We start from the raw sequence: 16,384 nt of genomic DNA, 5'->3' as shown, positions 1-16,384 counted from the left end.
TTGCCATCTACAACCTTAGAAAAATACGAGTCCAGATGAAAATGTCCAAGTGCTCGTCAGGGACATCTTTTCTTTTTTCGAGTATGGGTGAAGGACGTCCTTCGCTATGCCTCCGTCCCTGCGATGGCAGTTGAGGATGTCCAAAATGTGGATGTTTCTGTGAGAAGGATGTCCATGCCTTTGCTATGCCTCTGACACCCCCTTTATTTATTTGGATTTTGGATCACAAGTAGCAACAGTGGGATTTGAACTGACCACCTCTGGATTACAAGACCAGTGCTCTAACCATGAGGCCACTCCTCCACTCTACTCCACTCCCTTGAAATTTGGCTGTCCCTGTGTGTGTGTCTGTGTGTGTGTGGGGGGAGCAGTTCATTACATCCAAAATGTTTGAAAGAAGGACGTCCACGCCTTCACTATGCCTCCGCTGACACACACATACCTCCCCCCCCCCCCTCCCCGGGATCTGCATACTGCTGCGATGGACCTGAGTATGACATTTCAGGCTGGCAAAAAAAAGTTTTTAAAGTTGTGTTTTTCTGGGTGGAAGGTGGTTATTGACCACTGGGGGAGTAAGGGGAGGTCATCCCTGATTCCCTCCGGTGGTCATCTGGTCAGTTCGAGCACCTTTTTGAGGCTTGGTCGTAAGAAAAAATGGACCAAGTAAAGTCGCCCAAGTGCTAGTCGGGGACGCCCTTCTTTTTTCCATTATCGCTCGAGGATGCCAATCTGTTAGACATGCCCCAGTTCCGCCTTCACTACGCCTCCGACACGCCCCCGGGAACTTTGGTCGTCCCTGTGACGGAAAGCAGTTGGGGATGCCCAAAATCGGCTTTCAATTATGCCAATTTAGGTGACCCTGAGAGGAGGACGCCCATCTCCCAATTTGTGTCGAAAGATGGGCGCCCTTCTCTTTCGAAAATAAGCCTGAGAATATACCAATATTGCATTTAAAGAGTTGAAGTACCAATCCCTCTAAAGTGTAGCTATTCAAAGATCAGAAATCCCTTTGTATTTCTACAAGATTAGATAGTGATCTATATAATTTGGGGTACTAATCTTCACACAGTATTACTAGGTAGAGAGGAAGAGCATCTTGCCTTTCCTATGCTCCATTAAAGTTATTTTTTGTACTTTTTTATTTATGCAATTTTATAATACGTCATAAGAATATGAGACTGGATACAAAATTACAAAAAATCCAAATCACATAAAAAAGGTAAATTCAAAGCCTTCTAATGGTACTATGGCCATTGAGTCTAGGTTGTGATTGAGTCAGGCACATCGCCATTAAGACATTTCCCTAGTTGGATACATGTTGGACTACAAATCATTGGATCATTTATTTTTGGAACAATAACAAAAGCTGACTCCTGAAGCAGGTAAATTTGCCAAAACACAACCCGTGTTGGGTCTTTGAATAAATGATGTTCCAATTTTTGTGGCCCAATATTCTTCCTTCCTGCTATAATAGAAAAAGATAAACAGAAGTTAATTAAAAAGTTAAGAAGCTTATCTACAGTTGTGAACCTCCATATTATAGAAAGGAGACAGTGCTGCTATGTTTATTTATTTATTTATTTATTTGTTGCATTTGTATCCCACATTTTCCCACATATTTGCGGGCTCAGTGTGGCTTACAATAAGACTTGAATAATAGAAATACATTTGTTACAAATAAGTTATGGATTACATTGAACAGAGTTGTGCGAGGCATTCGAATATCGTTGGTAGTATAACAATGGGACAAAACATAGAAACATTAGAAGGAAACAATGGGAAAAAAGGGCATTATTAGGCGTTATTAGGCGCCTAGACATATAATGTACATAGTTCCGTGGACGAATGTATGGATGACTGGATAAAGGGATGATGGAACAGATGCGGATGTGTATTGCATTGTGGACAATGAGTGGTCTCTATGTGTTTTGGCTCTTTCCATAAGTTTGTTCGAACAGGTGTGTCTTCAGTAGTTTACGGAAGGAGGCTTGTTCGTTGATCATTCTTAGGTTGCGTGGTAATGTATTCCAAGATTTCGTGCTCTTGTAGGAAAAGGTTGACGCGTGTATCGTCTTGTACTTCAAGCCCCTGCAGGTTGGGTAATGAAGGTTGAGGTGAGTTCGGGATGATCTTTTGGCGTTCTAGGTGGTAGGTTTATTAAATCAGACATGTACGCTGGGGCTTCACCGTAAATGATCTTATGGACTAGTGTGCAAGTTTAAAAGTAACGCGGTCCTTGAGTGGAAGCCAATGTAGTTTCTCTCGTAGTGGTTTTGCCCTTTCATATTTCGGTTTTCCGAAGATGAGCCTGGCTGCTGTGTTCTGGGCTGTTTGAAGTTTCCTTAGCATTTGCTCTTTGCAGCCAGCGTATAATGAGTTGCAGTAATCCAAGTGGCTAAGGACGAGGGATTGCACTAGGCTGCGGAAGACGAATCTTGGAAGAATGGTCTAATTCTTTTCAATTTCCACATGCTGAAGAACATCTTCTTGGTTATGTTGTTTGCGTGAGTTTCGAGTGTTAGGTGGCGGTCGATGGTCACTCCAAGGATTTTTAGTGTTTCTGAGATTGGAAGTTTTAGGTTTGGTGTGTTTATCACGTTGAATTCTGTTGTGTTGTATTGGGAGGTGAGTATCAGGCATTGAGTTTTTTCTGCGTTCAGTTTCAGGCGGAACGCATCTGCCCATGTGTCATGATGTGTAGACTTTATTGATTTCGCTGGAGATTTCTTTGATGTCTTGTTTGAATGGGATGTATATTGTCACATCATCGGCGTATATGTACGGGTTGAGGTTATGGTTTGATAGGAGTTTTGCTAAAGGGATCATCATTAGGTTGAATATAGTTGGAGAGAGAGGTGATCCCTGTGGGACTCCACATTCAGGTGTCCATGCCTTGGACGTGGTTGAATTTGATGTGACTTGATACGAGCGCAGGTTAGGAACCCCTTGAACCAATTCAAGACATTTCCTCCGATGCCAAAGTATTCAAGTATGTGTATTAGGATTTCATGATCAACCATGTCGAAGGCGCTGGACATGTCGAATTGTAAGAGGAGTATATTGTTGCCGGTTGCAATTCTTTGTTTGAATCTGGTCATTAGGGTGACTAATACTGTTTCTGTGCTGTGATTCGAACGGAATCCTGATTGGGCATCATGCAGTATTGAATGTTTGTCTAGATAGTTTGTGAGCTGTTTGGTTACCATACCTTCGGTTAGCTTGGTTATTAGTGGTATGGATGCAATTGGCCTGTAGTTGGTTATTTCGTTTGTGTTTTTCTTTGTGTCTTTGGGAATTGGTGTGAGTAGGATTTTTCCTTTTTCTTTTGGGAAGAGTCCATTTTGTAGCATGTAGTTTATGTGATTTGTTAGGTTTGTTATGAATTGTTGAGGAGCAGTTTGCATGAGGCTATTTGGACATATGTCTAGTTTGCAGTTGGATTTGGCATATCTTTTGAGAGTTTTAGAGATGAGTTCTTCTGGTAATAGTTCAAATTCGGTCCAGGTTCTGTCTGCTGGGTGTGTTCCTTCTTCTGGATCTAGACAGTCTAGGAGAGTGGTGTATTCTGTAGTGCTGGCGGGTATTTTTTGTCGTAGTTGTACAATCTTCTCCTTGAAGTATTTTGCAAGGTTGTCAACACTTGGTGTATCTTCCAATTTTTGTGGCCCAATATTCTTCCTTCCTGCTATAATAGAAAAAGATAAACAGAAGTTAATTAAAAAGTTAAGAAGCTTATCTACAGTTGTGAACCTCCATATTATAGAAAGGAGACAGTGCTGCTATGTTTACGCACACACCCTATATTTAAATCAAGAGGTTTTATAAAAAAAAAGGGCCTACTAAAAACTAGAAGAAAGGCATACTCTTCAGGAATGAAAACATGAAACGAAGAGAAAGAGGACATCTGAAACAGAGAACCAGGGAAAAAAATCTGGTGTAGAAAGAAGATCTGGAAAAGATGAGGAAGATGAGGACTACTGCAGAAAGAGAGGAGAGCCAGAAGGAAGCATCAGAAGAAACACTAGTGCAAAGAGAGAAAGAGAATCCTGCAAATGAGTTCTAGATGAAAGCTTCCAAAAAAAATTGGAACCGTAACAGTAGTAACAGGTGAACATAAGTGATGCCATAGCGAAACAGACCGAAGGTCCATCAAGCCCAGTATGCTGCTTCCAACAGTGGCCAATCCAAGTCACAAATACCTGGCAAGATCCCAAAAGAGTAATATAGACTTTATGCTGTTTATCCTAGAATTAAGTAGTGGATTTTCCCAAGTCCATCTTAATAATGTCGTATGGACTTTAGGAAATTAGCCAACCCTTTCTTTAAACCCTGCTAAGCTAACTGCCTTCACCACATTTTCTGGCAATGAATTACAGAGTTTAATTACATGCTGAGTGATGAAATATTTTCTCCAGTTGGTTTTAAATGTACTACTTAGTAGCTTCATTGCATGCCCCCTAGTCCTAGTATTTTTGGAAAGAATAAACATGTGATCATGTCTACCCATTCCACTCCATTCAGTATTTTATAGATCTCTATTATGTCTCCCCTCAGCCATCTCTTCTCCAAGCTGAAAAGCCTTAGCCACTTTAGTCTTTCCTTATAGTTAAGTCGTCCCATCCCATCCCTTTTATCATTTTTCTGCACTTTCTGTACCTTTTCTAATTCCACTATATATTTTTTGAGATGCAGTGACCACATTTGCATGCAGTATTTGAGGTGCGGTCGCACCATGGAATGATATAAAGGTATTATATCATTCTTATTTTTGTTTTCCATTCCTTTCCTATTAATACCTAACATTCTATTTGCTTTCTTAGCTGCTGCTACACACTGAGCAGAGAGTTTCAACATATCATCAGCGATGACGTCTAGATCCTTTTCTTGGTGGTGATTCCTAATATAGAACCTTGCATCACGTAGCTATAGTTTGGGTGAAAAAGAAAGGATATAACAAAAGAGGGTGAGAGCAGTGTAAGGCAAGCCAGGAAAACAAGTGATGTGGAATGGTATGGGAAAGTCCAGAAAGTGGAGGAGTCAGTGGTTGCACTCCTATCTTTTGTGGCAATGGATACATATGCTGGAAAGCAGAAAGGATTATAAGTTAGATGAATAAGGCTGTAGCCTACTTCTATTGATTTCATGGCAATAAATCAGTTACAATATTGTGAAACAAAAATCATTACAGAGAGTCTTGCTAACAAGGATAAAAGGACAGAAGGAAACGAGAAAGATAACAACTCCTACTTGGGAAAACCATATAAAAGAAAAAATAAAATCACTACATGCAGCAGTGTCACTGATAGATGAGTATCTCAATAAATTGATGACAGCAAAAATAATGAGAAGATCCAAAACCTCAAGTTGACGTATGCTACACTAACAGGAGAACATCTTAAATTTATATCCTCCCCATAACAAATTGAAAGTAATATCTGAAGCACAAAATTTGCAAAGATATAAAGAAAATAGAAAGGAGAGAAACCAAAATAAATTATTCAGACAGAACTCAAACTTATTTTACAGTGAACTGAGGAATAATATTACCACAGTTAAAAACTGCCAGCCAGATCTGAAGCTGAAAAGCTCTGGAGAAGCTTAGATCAGGATCTTGCAGAGTTCAACAGAAAAAAACAGAATAGCTATCCAGCACAGAAAAAGCAATGGAAAATGCAAACATCAAAACTATGTGAATGACTTGAAGTGACAGCTAAAAAAAATTCAAAAATAGGTTGATAAAACCCCAAATTGGAAGAACCTAGGCTTTTACTGAAACATGTAGAGGTGCATTTTCGATATGACGTCTAAATCTGATTTTGGATGTTTTGTTGAAAATGTCCAAAAATCCAGTAGCTACATGGCCATTTTCAAACCAGAAAAGCATCTAACTTTTGTTTCAAAAATGGCTATTTGTTAGACGTTTTTGTGCTCAGTGGGTCTATCTTTCAGGACCATTTTTGAAAAAAAAAGTCCAAGGAAAAAACACGCAAAAACAAGCCATTAGGATGTATGGGGGCCAGCATTCTTAGTAAAATGGAACACAAACATCCCCAGCAGAGCAGTGAGGCACCCTAGAAGGCACTGCAGTGGACTTCACATAAAGATCCCAGGTACACATTCACCATTAACCCCTTATATTGTATGGTGAGGCCCCCCAAAACCCACCAAAAGCCTACTGTACCCACTGTACACAACTACAATAGCCCATATGTCTGCAGGAGTCATTTAAACGTAGACACAGTAGGTATTTATTGTTTTTTAAAGGCTCACTTGTTCCACCATAAGTGTACCAGAGTGGGATATGGGCCTGGATCCCCTTCTCTACAGTCCACTGCACTACTACTAGGTTACTTACTTGCTGTTCTAATAGGAATGACTGTTCTATCTGAAGCTGTCATACAGCCTGCTATATACTGTCACTGTCACATCTTAGGGGGCTAGAAAGGGTCAGTGGCCTGTAAGGGGAGTAAGGGGGTTATGCTAAACTCATCCAGTGGTCATCTATCATTTAGGGCACCTTTTGGTCACTATGGGGTCCTTTTACTAAGCTGTGATAAAAGGGGCCTGCGCTAGCGTCAGCACGTGTTTTTGATGTGCGCTTGTACATACATCAACCTTTAGTAAAAGGGACCCTTAGGAATATAATGAGCATTTAGTGCTAATTCTTAGCACACACTAACTCTGTTAGTGCACCTTAGTATTAGGGATCCCTTAGTCGTGATTGAAACATGTCTAGCCAAAAACTTCTTAATTTAGGCCCTAGACATTTTTATTTTATTAACGTGTAAATGCAGACACATAGAACTGTATCCAGCTTATAATTGAAAAAGAAAAACGCCTATATTGCGACCCAAATCGGGAGATAGATGTTTATCTCACAAAACGAATAAGCGGTATAATCGAAAGCCGAATTTGGACGTTTTCAACTGCACTCCGTCGCGAATGCGGACAAAGTTGATGGGGCGTGTCAAAGGCATGGTGAAGGCGGAACTGGGGCGTGGTTATCGGCCGATTAGAGATAGGCGCCTTTCCGCCAATAATGGAAAAAAAAGTATGCGTTTGTAACTAGAATTTAGGGCACTTTTCCTGGACCCTGTTTTTTCCACGAATAGGGCCCCAAAAAGTGCCCTAAATGACCAGATGACCACTGGAGGGAGTCAGGGATGACCTCCCCTGACTCCCCAGTGGTCACAAACCCCCTCCCACCACAAAAATATGCCGTTTCACAACTTTTTATGTTCACCCTCAAATGTCATACCCACCTCCCTGGCAGCAGTATGCAGGTCACTGGAGCAGTTATTAGGGGGTGCAGTGGACGTCAGGCAGGTAGACCCAGGCCCATCCCCCCCCCACCTGTTACACTTGTGCTGGTAAATGGGAGCCCTCCACACCGCCCCCCAAACCCACTGTACCCACATGTAGGTGCACCCCTTCACCCCTTAGGGCTATAGTAATGGTGTAGACTTGTGGGTGGTGTGTTTTGAGGGGGATTTGGGGGGCTCAACACCCAAGGGAAGGGTGCTATGCACCTGGGAGCTCTTTTACCTTTTTTTTTTTGTAAAAGTGCCCCCTAGGGTGCCCGGTTGGTGTCCTGGCATGTGAGGGGGACCAGTGCACTACGACTCCTGGCCCCTCCCACGAACAATGCTTGGATTTATTCGTTTTGAGCTGGGCGCTTTCATTTTCCATTATCGCTGAAAACAAAAAACGCCCAGCTCACAAATTGTCGAATAAAACATAGGATGTCTATTTTTTTTCCCCAAAATACGGTTTGGTCCGCCCCGTCACGGACCCATTCTCGGAGATAAACGCCATCGGAGATAGAAGTTTTCATTCGATTATGCCCCTCCAAGCTTGTGCTATTTTAGAAGCCCACACATCTATATTCCCTCAAATAACAACAAAGCCCACAATCATTCAGGAGAATCCATTTATTTAGGGGAGGGAGGAACACAGGGAGATCAAGAGGGCAATGTCCTCTAATCCCTCCTGTAGAGTGCTGTCCAAAATGAACACTTTCAAAGTACCTAGAGGTCTCCAGGAGCATCTGTAAATCCCAGTGTTTAGAACAGTAAGTATAGACATGCATTCCCCTTCTCAAATGAGTAATACATTTGTGCATTGTGAAGAAACAGTGTGTTTTAAGCCCGTAAAATGTATTGGATATTTCCCTGTTTTAATTATGTCTAAAGTGTATTTCTCCTATTTGGCCAGGAGATGGTGTATGTTTATGCTTAAAACTGTTATAAGGAACTGAGGGGGTCTTTTACTAAGGCGTGCTAGTGTTTTTAGTGCGAGCTAAGAATAGGTGCATGCTAAACTCTAGAGATGTCAATGTATTCCTATAGGTGTCTCTAGTGTTTAGTGCACGTCTATTTTTAGTGCACGCTAAAAATGCTAGCATGCCTTAGTAAAAGACCCCCTGAGTGTTTTTTTTTTCTTTAACACAACAAGAAGCAATCAGCAGTATAAGTTTAAAACTTGTGGACTGGGCTGTGATTGACCTGGAGTTTGAAATTACGCAGTAGTGCTGACTGTTGCTTCAGTCTTAGCCAGTAAGAAAGACAGATCTCTTTGCTAAGGTTCTGTGAACAATTATGTGTCCTGATCTTCCCAGGTACTGTTTAGCCAGTATGCAAATGTTTAGTTAGTGTTATAATTGATCCATATTTCAGTTATCTGTTATTGTTTGCCAATTGCACATTTTTGTCCACTGTTCCAAGTTCTGAGAATAAACACAATTGTTTGTTCATTCTGCCTGTCTGAACTGATAAAGAATCCTGGTGGTTTGTGTGTTGGGTCTGTGAGTGCTTTCTGGAACTATGGGACCACTGGGAGTGTGGTCCCAGTAACCAAGAAATCATTGAGGATAATTTGTGAGATAATGTTGTAGGACAGGACAATAACTTAACTGATGAATTTTCAAGCTCTCTTGGTTTTTCATCTCTTCTCCTTTCTTGACTTTTGTTGGGGCCCATTTTCCTCTGATGCATGAGAAGATCTGTAAACCTGTTCTATAAATAAATAAACACACACTGGCTCTCTGTCTCTATATGTGTGAGTCCCTATTACTTCAGATGTTTCTGCCTTTTATTCAGGATTCTTTCAACACTATGAGCCCTGTTTACTAAGCCACAATATAGGTGTGGCTAGCATTTTAGCATGCACTAAAAATTAGTGTGTGCTAATGCTAGAGACACCCATATACTCCTATGGGTGTCTCTAGCATTATTAGCACAAACTAAAAATGCTAGCACACCTTAGTAAACACGACCCTATATTTTTACTAGCTTTAAAATAAAAATAATTTTGTTTAAATCCCTCTTCAATTGTCTAATTCTGACTAAACTTTAGATTCCCTGAGCTAAGCTATGTCTTCCTAGGCTTCTTCAGTGTGGCTTTGTTCAGGAGCCCATTCAAGCAGAATTCTGACATACATTCACATTTCAGAAAATTCTTTTAAAATTACTCTCAGAATATGTTTTTTACAAAATCCTCCACTGAATAGTGTAACTAGGAAAGAACATTTACATTTCCTTAGTTTTCTTTCCTTTCAGGTGTCTTTAATCTCTTTAGATAGAAACCTCTGCACATATTCTACTTTAATGCTCAGTCTAGGAGCAGTAAATATCTCTCTTTTAAAACACATACCAAAAATTTATGTGAGGTGTCACCATAAATAACTTAGGGCCTTTTTATCAAACTGCACTAGTCCATTCATTGCTGCATGAGAATCACTAGAGAGGCTTAATAAAAGAGGCCCTTAAGGGCCCTTTTACATTGCAGTAGTAGAGCTACCTTAGCACTGTCACACATCAATCTGGCACTACTGCCAGCCCACTGCGGGAGTGGTTAGTAATGCAGTCTCCAGCGCACACCATTTCTGGAGCAACTGGAAATATATATATATTTTTTCTGCCAGAGGCAGTAAGAGATCCCCCAGTAATGGCCACATGGCAATTTTGTACTTACCACACCAACGTCCTTTCCTAATTTTTAAAATAAAAACCCGCTGCGGTAAAAGGGGCCTTGGCACATGGCAAATCCACGCACCAATACTATTGCAGGGCCATTTTTATCCTCAGCTTTGTAGAAGGGCCTTAAATTCACCACACTATTTCTCAGATTTCCTGGAAACTGTCTAAAATTTACAGTAACCCACACTCTCTATTTAAAATTTTAATATATTTTAATAATTCTCTCACAAATACTCTGAATTTCTTGAAAAAAGTATTCAAGTCCCTTAACTCCCACACTCTGAGAAAAATAAAGTGTACTGAAATCCCAAGAAAGTGATCACAGTTTTTCTCCAGCACACTCATCAATCAATAATTTATTTCTCTTTAGCCTTTCTCTCTTAGGGGCCCTTTTACTAAAGGGTTGGCGTGTCACGACAAGCTTTCTGTGTGCCAGTCAAGAACTACCGCTAGACTACCACAGGAGCCCAGCGGTAGTTCCTACCCCCAGCACACGCCATTTCCGGTGCTACAAAAATATTTTCTATTTTTGTAGCACTGGTGCTTACTGGCTGTAATAATGCAGCACCTCACGCTGCACTATTACCGCCGGGTTAGCACGGGATCCCTTATCTCCATGCTTCCCATGAAATGGCTACACTGCAAGTGGTTCACTTACCACATGGCCATTTCTTGTTGAGAAAAAAAGACAGCCTTTTACCCACTGCAGTAAAAAGGGGTACCTTAGCGCACATCAATGCTAGCGTAGGCCTCCTTTTACCATAGCTTAGTAAAAGGACCCATTAAATATCTCAAATTGTTTTTCTTAAGGTTTCCTCTCACACCAATTTTTTACAGACCTCAGGCACACACCACTTTCTCCTTAACAGTCCAATTGCCTTCTCCTCTCTGCCACCAGAATACTGCTCAAAAACAGCTTCCTGAGGAGACTTGTGCAGTTAATCAGCTTCATGCAATGGAATTCTAAAGGCACAGTATGCACGAATATTCATGCTAGTCAGTTAAATCATGTGATATAGCCAGTTAACCATATAATCACAAAGCGCTAATATTCAGAGGAGATAACCAGCTGTTTTGTTGGGACTGACCACAATAACCAAGTCTCAGAAGAGGACTGGCAAAGAGTGAGAAGTACAAATAAGACAATAAAGGTATATTTAGCACTCTGAGATTAGATCACACACACTTCCCACTCATGCAATCCAAATTCAGAACAGTCCTAAATGATAAACACTGAGAGGAAAGGACACAAGGCTCAGATGTTATTATAAAAATAGAAAAAGCTGTTTTATTAGTGGCAGCATTAATAATAAATATAATCAGAGACAATACAATTATGCAGAATCACCCAAAATGATGGTAAAGTACTGAATTGTAAGTACCTGTCAAGGGGAGTAAAGATAATGCACACTATTCCCTAATCCTGAAATAGATAGGATCTCTGACACTGCAAGGTAAAGAGAACAGTTCAACCTGACAGATGATAACACACGAACACTGGATCCAAGAAGAAGTCAGGGAATGTAGACAGTCTCACTATCAGGCAGGTCAGCACCAGAAACTCAGGATTGTCAGCAGGTAGACTCTTCCGAGCCAGGCAAAAGAATATAGGCAGAGGGGCCACATATCTTAAATGAGCCTTCTCATGTGGCCAACTCTTAGCCAACTGATAGTGTTTCGGTATCATGCTGATTAGCATAACAAAGTCCAAGGTTTTCCAGTGTTGGGTCTTTGGGGTCCAAGGACCCGGCTATTGCCATCAAAGAGGTTTCCTTTTATCCATGAAGGTCCCCAGCACATTAAACAAAGGTTGTTGTGAACAGATGTTTTTTTCTGTTAGCTTAGACTTAGCCTGATGTGTCAGCAACGTACTTGAGGCCTATTAAAGGACCAAGCTTCTGCAAGACAACTGACATAGCCAAAATCTGTAGAAAGTCAGGTTCAAAAGTTAGAATACTTCTTCATGGTAGTGCTATATGCCATGACCTCTTTTGTCCCTTCAATCTCACGCTGAATATTAGCGCTTAGCTGACTAAGTACAATTTAACCAGTCAGGAACCATTCCAGTCATACTGTAAATAGATGTGAAGACCCCTTTACATAAATGTAGAAATAGAAATTGAGACATACACACTTGCCACAATGCACATCACTGTTCCCTCTAAGCCGGGCGGAAGTCCTCCACCTAAGGTCCTGACAGTGGGAGGTGCTGTTTCGCTATCACATTTTCAATAGCGAGGAACAGGCAAGCTCTGCAGGATTCCATGGAACCTGCCTGCCCCTTGCTATTTATAAAATTATCTCTGTGTACAAGTACACAAGGGAAAAAGAGCACATGTACTAGTATGTAACTCAGATGTAGGCATGTTTTTAGGTGGATTTTGGACACAGCTGTTGTGGAGTTGTGATTATACAGTTTATAAAACACATTCACACATACCACATAATTCTATAAGCTCATTTTTACACTTACTCCCTAATTCTATAAAAGTCGCCAAACATTGCATGTGCAAATTTGGGTGCACATATAATTTAATTAAATAAGCTAATTAGTGCCAATAATTGGCTTTTTAACAAGCAATTATTGGCACTAATTAGATTTTATTGGAATTTATACATGTAAATTTAGGTACGGGATCCACATATCATTTTTACGTGCACTCTGGGAGGACTAGGCCATGGTGGAAAGATTGAATGACTTCTTGCATCAGTCTTTATAGAAGAAGATATAAGAGATCTACCTATACCAGAATGGTTTTCAGGGGTGACGATGCGGAGGAACTGAAAGAAATCTCAGTGAACTTGGAAGATGTACTCAGCCAAATTGACTAGTTAAAGAGTGATAAACCACCTTGACCAGATGGTGTACACCCCAGGTTATTGAAGAACTCAAATATGAAAATGCTGATCTGGTGCTAGTGATCTGAAATCTGTCAAAATCATCCATGGTACCTGAAGACTGGAAGGTGGCCATGTGACATCGATTTTTTAAAAGGGTTCCAGGGGTGATCAGGGAAATTACAGATTGGTAGGCCTGACTTCAGTGCCAGGCAAAATAGTGGAAACTATTATAAAGAATAAAATTACAGAACACATAGATAAACATGGTTTAATGGGAGAGAGTCAGCATGGATTTAGTCAATGGAGGTCCTGCCTCACCTATTTGCTTCATTTCTTTGAAGGCATGAATAAACATGTCAATAAAGGTGAGCCGGTGATGTAGTGCGTCTAGATTTTCAGAAAGCTTTGGGCAAAGTAACTCATGAGAAACTTCTGAGAAAATTAAGGAGTCATGGGATAGGAGGCAATGTTCTGTAGTGGATTAAGAATTGATTATTGGACAGAAAACAGAGGTTAAGTTAAATGTCCATTTTTCTTAAGTGGAGGCGGGTGAATAGTAGAGTGCCGCAGGGATCTATACTGGGACTGGTGCTATTTAACATATTTATAATTGATCTGGAAATTGGAATGACAAGTGAGGTAATTAAATTTGTAGATGACATAAAACTATTCAAAGTTGTCAAACACATGTGGACTGTGAAAAATTGCAGGAAGACCTTAGAAAAACTGGAAGACTGAGCATCCAAATGGCAGATGAAATGTAATGTAGACAAATGCAAAGTGATGCACATTGGAAAGAATAATCTGAATCATAATTATTTGATGCTGGGGTCCACTTTAGGAGTCAACACTCAAGAAAGAGACCTAGGGGGCTCATTTCAAAGCACTTAGCCTTCCAAAGTTCCATAGGTTTCTATGGAACTTTGGAAGGCTAAGTGCTTTGAAAATATGCTAGTGTCATTGTAGACAATACGTTGAAATGTTCTTCCCTGTGTGCAGCGGCAGCCAAAAAAGCAAACAGGATGCTAGAAATTATTAGGAGAGGTATACAAAATAAGACCAAAAATATTATAATGCCTCTGTATCGCTCAATGGTGTGACCTCAACTTGGGTTTTGTGTTCAGTTCTGGTCACCATATCTCAGCTTAGAAAAGAGGCAGCTGAGGGGAGATATAATTAGGTCTACAAAATCCTGAGTGGTGTGGAGCAGGGGTGGGAAAATATTTTTTCACTAAAAGAATAGTTAAGCTTTGTAACTCCTTGCCAATGTGATAATGGTGGTTAGCTTATCTGGGTTTAAAAAACATTTAGACAAGTTCCTGGAGGACAAGTCCATAGTCTGTTATTGAGATGGACATGGGGGAAGCCACTGCATGCCATGGCATTGGTAGCATGGAATGGTGCTACTAATTGGGTTTCTGTCAGGTACTTATGACCTGGATTGGCCACTGCTGAACAGGATACTGGGCTTGATGGACTATTAGTCTGACAAGTTTCAAGTTTGTTAGGGGCTTATATCACACCCATAACAATTATCTGGGTGGCTTACAAATAAAATGAGGAGGGGAAGGGAGTGTGTTGACAACAAAACTGGGAAGATAGGGGGGAAACAATAATAAAAAACTGGGAGGGAAAGCACGAGAGGAGGGGAGTTAGTGTTTTCCAGGGTGCAACCAAGCCTACAGCGCTGGTCTGTTTTACTTATAAGCATCTTAGACTAAGAAAGTTTTCAAATCAGTTTTCAATTTGGGTAGGGAATGAAAGACGTAGGTGAACCGGTAGTTTATTCCAAAGTTCAGGGCCTTGAACTGAAAAGATGGACTGACGTGTTGTATTGTGGCGGATTTCCTGACAAGATGGTACTATGAGCTTGTTCTGTGGGGCTGAACGACGTGCATGAGGTAGGCAATAGGAAGTAAGAAAGTGGGACACTTTCTCAAGTGCTAAGGCCATTTTTACTGCAGGTGGAAAAAGGCGGATTTTCTATTTTTTGCATTAATGGCCTTGAGCTAATTTTGCAATTGGTGCACGGCCATTAAAAAATATTAGTGGATAAATGTTTCCTGCAACTATTTTGAAGGTAGTAAGGCTCAAATTCTATATAGTGTGATTCTATAAGGGTTATGCATCCTTAGTAGACTAGCGCTTAGCACATACTCATGGGATTCTATATATCACGCTGAGATTTCTGCAAGGAAATAGAAGCGTATTCTATAACAATGTGCATAGCTTAATTAGTTAAGAAGCTTAAAAGTACTGATTGGGTCATTATTCAATTAAGTTACATGCATAAATTGGTCACATGCCCTATTTAACGCATGAAACTCTAGGTGCCATATATAGAATTTGGGGGAAGGAGCTCATATTTTAATCCTGTGCTAATCAGTGCACAGTAATGTAAATGCACTAATTAACTAACACAAAAATTCCCACTCTCTGTACCCAGACATGCCCCCTCTGCACACAGATCTCAAAATGTAGAATGCCAGAGCATGTCCCGCGGTAAGCTATTTTAAGTTGTGGTAAGCACATGCTAGTGCTTACCGCTGCTTAGGAAAAGGACCATTAAATGCTTTTAGAAATTGTCCTAATGATATTTATATGCTGTGACATAGTTTGCATACATTCATAGCAAGTATCTATACAGGCAGCATCTTGCATTGAAATAGCAATTTTATTGAAGATACAGAAACATGTGACCCTTTATCTGTTATAGATGCAAAAAAGAAGTGAATAGCTTAATGGTCAACAAAGCACTTCTTGAGCAATGATCATACATGGGTGAGTGCTTGCTGCCTTTCAATTGATTTATAAAGTACCAATTGTCCAGCTCTGCAAGAGAGCGCTCTGAAAAATACAGGGGAAATGTGAAGGCAGAAGAAGAAGAAGAAGCATTTTCTAAACTCAAAATGCCAGCATGCACATGTCTGGATATTAGGGCTACAGTGCTGAAAACCCAGAAACTTTTATCTGTGGAATTGGAGCATGTATGAATTCCCCATGACTAGGGACAGTAGCATTGCTCATAGCACCAGACATTGTTTTATCAGGTGAGATGTGATTTAAAGAGCGTAATGGAGAGACTGCCATTTTGCAATGTGATAGTTAGCAGACAGATCCATGAAGCTTGGGAACCTCAGCTCAGATCTAATATATGGCCCTTGCTGTATGATGCTTTGTGTATAATTGAACCTTCTTAAGCTCAGGCTTTATTTCTTGCTTTCTTGGACAGAAGCATTGGAACCCTATAATTTGCATTATACAACCCTATACACAATGCTTAAGCAATGGTGTCTGGTTTGCAGTCTTGAAGGGGCATAATCGAACGGAAACGTCTATCTCCATGGGCGTTTATCTCCGAGAACGGGTCCGTGAAGGGGCGGACCGAACTGTATTTTCGCAAAAAATAGATGTCCATGTTTTATTCGACAATTTGTGAGCTGGGCGTTTTTGTTTTTAAGCGATAATGGAAAATGAAAGCACCCAGCTCAAAAACAAATAACTCCAAGACATTTATTCGTGGGAGGGGCCAGGATTCGTAGTGCACTGGTCCCCCTCACATGCCA

Source organism: Microcaecilia unicolor, chromosome 3 (assembly GCF_901765095.1).
Source record: "Microcaecilia unicolor chromosome 3, aMicUni1.1, whole genome shotgun sequence".
Taxonomy (NCBI): Eukaryota; Metazoa; Chordata; class Amphibia; order Gymnophiona; family Siphonopidae; genus Microcaecilia; species Microcaecilia unicolor.
The sequence above is the reverse complement of the archived record's forward strand: the minus strand, read 5'-3'. Positions refer to the sequence as shown.